This window comes from Lactuca virosa, chromosome 7 (genome assembly GCF_052849685.1).
Source record: "Lactuca virosa cultivar CGN04683 chromosome 7, Lactuca_virosa_CGN04683_v6, whole genome shotgun sequence".
Lineage (NCBI taxonomy): Eukaryota > Viridiplantae > Streptophyta > Magnoliopsida > Asterales > Asteraceae > Lactuca > Lactuca virosa.
In genome coordinates, this window is record NC_136432.1 from 85,085,216 (window position 1) to 85,089,208 (window position 3,993).

General features: G+C 33.5%; 1 long non-coding RNA gene across 1 annotated transcript; it reads left to right on the forward strand.

The window, feature by feature from the left end:
* The first annotated feature begins 2,007 nt into the window (after positions 1-2,007).
* Positions 2,008-3,747, forward strand: LOC145124301 (uncharacterized). Its single transcript, XR_013715587.1, has 3 exons — positions 2,008-2,078; positions 3,008-3,071; positions 3,638-3,747. It is a non-coding gene; the product is annotated as an uncharacterized LOC145124301 (long non-coding RNA).
* The last annotated feature ends 246 nt before the right edge of the window (positions 3,748-3,993 follow it).

The following is a 3,993-nucleotide window of genomic DNA, read 5'->3' on the forward strand; positions in this document are numbered from 1 at the left end:
AAATCCGCGCACTTCCTGCGAATAAAGGAGACCGACAAGATGGAAAAATTGACTAGGACGTACATCAAAGAGATTGTATGACTACATGGTGTGCCGATACCCATTATCTCTGACAGAGATAGTAGATTCACTTCACGGTTCTGGCAGTCCTTAAAGAAAGCTCTAGGGCCAGGCTAGACATGAGTACGGCCTACCGACCACAAACCGACGGGCAGAGCAAAAGAACTATTCAAACCTTGGAATATATGCTAAGAGCTTGTGTTATTGACTTCGGTAAAGCGTGGGATACCCACGTACCACTTATTGAATTCTCGTACAACAACAGCTATCATAATAGCATCAAGGTCGCGCCATTTGAAGCTCTGTATGGCCGCACGTGCAGATCACCACTGTGTTGGGCTGAAGTGGGAGATACACAGATAGCAAAAGGGAAAGTCCCTAACAGCACCCTCACTAGCCCTGAAATCATAAGGGAGACTACGGAAAAGATCCTACAAATTCGAGAAACACTGAAAGCGTCTCGAGATCGACAAAACAGCTACGCCGATAAGCGACACAAACCCTTGGAATTCCAGGTTGGGGACCGAGTGCTACTGAAGGTCTCACCATGGAAAGGAACGATACGTTTTGGTAAACGTGGTAAACTAAATCCAAGGTACATCGGGCCGTTCGAAATCCTTTTCAGGATTGGACCGGTGGCATACAAACTTTGAATACCCCAAGAACTTAATAGTGTACATCCTACCTTCCACATGTCAAATTTGAAGAAGTGCTTGTCTGACGAAACTCTCGTTATTCCTCTTGACGAGATTGAAATCAATGAGAGTCTCCACTTCGTGGAAGAACCGGTAGAAATCATGGATCGAGAGATCAAGATAACAAAACAGAGTCGCATCCCTATAGTGAAGGTCCGTTGGAACGCTAAACGAGGACCCCAGTTCACCTGGGAACGCGAAGATCAGATAAAACAAAAATACCCACAACTTTTCCCCAACGCCTGAAGTCCCAGTCGAAATGCTAATTTCGAGACGAAATTCCTTCTAACGGGGGGATGATGTGACAACCGTCAATTTATGGTCAAGTCAAAGTCAAATAAAGTCAACGAGTCAAACCGGAAAACTCAATTAGTGCTTGTGTGATAGGACTTACTGTGACAACCATCAAATTTCGGTCAAGTCAAAGTCAAACAAAGTCAACAAGTTAAACCGGTCAACTCTATTAACCCTTGTATGTTAGGTTTTACGTTATGTAATCACTGTACAATTCGCTATTTTAATGAGAAAACATCATTTGGAAAGTTCATGTGTTTGATATTCCTTAGCCTTAACAGTGCTAAACAACGAACCAAAGCGATAAAACACTATTGCACAATCATCGGGATTGTGTAGGACACTAAATCATGGCTTAACGGGGTCTATGGACCTTGCATTGCGAAGCCGGACACTCAAAAAGATCACAAACGAAACCTCTCTCAATCTCATTCAAACCCTACTCAAGATTACTTGACGCTAATAGGATCAAAACTCATACACTACGATATAAATTGACGTTAATAGCAACATAGTATAGTACAACGTTATAACTATAATCAAATTAAATTATGATACCATATTAAAATCAAATCAAAGTATAATGCTCTAATTAAATTTAAAAGAATCAAACTTGAATGCTATAATTAAACTTCAAATCAAAGTAGATTGTTATAATCAAATAATAACTCATCTTTTATAAAACTCCATTTTTATAAACTTTACATTAAATTTTATAAAACTCTATTTTTATAAACTTTACATTAAATTTTATAAAACTCTTATATTAATTATGTAAAAGATGCTTGTGTTAGTGGGAAATTATGAAGACCACCAAAAGCAAAAAGATTATTCACATGGTCTCCCACTCACACCTCCCATCCACTTTCCTTTCATTTTTCTCCCAACACATTATTCTCTTCACCACTTAAACCTTCTCTATTCTTTCTCTCACTCTCAATCTCGAAATTCATCCAAGAAATACTCATATTCCAGCCAAGAACAATCTATTATACTCAAATCTTCATCCCTCTTGAAGCATTCATCAAGGTATGTTGTTAAAAGTTTCAAATTCATACAAGAAACAAATTAAATCCACCAAAATATCTAAAACTCATTTTATGCATAAACCTGATTTTTCTCAGAATCCCATCAATAAAATAAGAAGTTCTGGAAATTTTCAGAAAATAACTTATTTTTATTGAATTACTATAATTATTGCAATAAAGTAGGGCAATAATTCACATAAAATACTTTTTGCATTCAATAAATTCTGAGAAAATTCTGGGATGACCAATATATTGATTAAACATAATTTATGAAGTTTCATGCATTTATATTACTGTTTACTATTATTTATGATTTTATTGATTAATTAATAATGAAATATATAAAAAATACTTCCCATAGTCACAAATATCTGAAACTTATACACTGAGCTCTACATCATGTTATAAAACTATGGTTAATTTTACAGATTTTTTTAGAATCATTTACTATTTTTCCCGAATTTTGTGTTGTTTAATCATTAAAATATTAAATAAATACTAAAACAGTTCAGAAAAATATACAAATTTTACAGTAATTCATATTGTATGAAATAATGATTTCCTAATAATTTCATAATTTTTCAATACTGTTTACTATTTAAAACTATTTTCCTAAGTATTTAAGCATGTAAAAATGCATTTTAATGATTATTTCATATAAATAATTGTTAAAATCTGTAAATAATTATAATTGGGCAAGTTATTAGTTTAATAAGAAATTATTAAAATCTGGCCTAAATTGAAAATATAAATTAATTATGCAAAGTAAGTAATTCAATTTAAAATTTATTTAACAAATAAATACCTTAATATTATAATCGAAATGAATTATTGTTAATTCATCTAATATAATAATATGTGTCTAATTATTTGTATTAATACTCCATTCTCGTTTAGCAGTTCCTAAACCAAAACTATTAATTATATTAGGTTCTACGTCATTTTGACCCGAACCGTCTATCGTACGACACACGCATTTCGTTTTGGGACTAAAGTGAGTAATCTACCCCATACTTTATAATTTTCAATACTTTTGGGGTGTATCATGTGGTTCTAATATGTTCCAACTTTATTTTATTGTTTTATCACAATTGAGACATTGTTGGGATATTTATACGTGAGTCATTGATTGTATAACTATTGTTCGTTTACGCTACATGTACTTGTAGTGCATTATCATTTTTAGTCTAATCTCCATGACTATGCCCGTATTCTTGAGGTACGTTATGGACAATAATAGCGCTATTGGGTTGACCACCCCGCCTTGGGACGCTAAGGTGATTGATTGCACGTGGTTGAGTGTGTATGATGATTAGATGCTCCATCCTATATATATATTTATATATATACATATGTATATATAGGGTGAGGACTTATTGTTGTTGTTATCATTTGTTAATCAATTTTTGATTTATAAACCGTTATCTCAAATACAATTGTTTGCCGACTTCAAAAGAAAACAAATTTCCAATTATAAAGGTTTCAACTTCACAATTTTCTCTACTAAAATTAGATTACTCACCAACTCTCGTAGTTGACCTGTTTTTACCCATGATGCAGATTTGAAGAATGAAGTTGATGAAAAATAGGTTGTGCCTTAGAAATCCACAAGACTATTTAAATTTGATGTAATAAATGTTGTTCGTATTTGGATTTGTATTTGTATGTTGTGGATCTTGTTTGCATACTTAGTACTTAATTGAATCTAATCATATTATAACATAGTTGTCATGAGACTTTGAACAATATATCACGCCTCGATCGATTCCGACAAGGATCGGGGTGTGACAGATTGGTATCAGAGCCCTTGACTATAGGGAATTAGGTTAATTGCCTTGACCTAGTCTATAGCCTCTAGGGTCCTCTCGTATGCTAGTTTATAAAATGCACACACAACTGCATGCAATTCACACTTA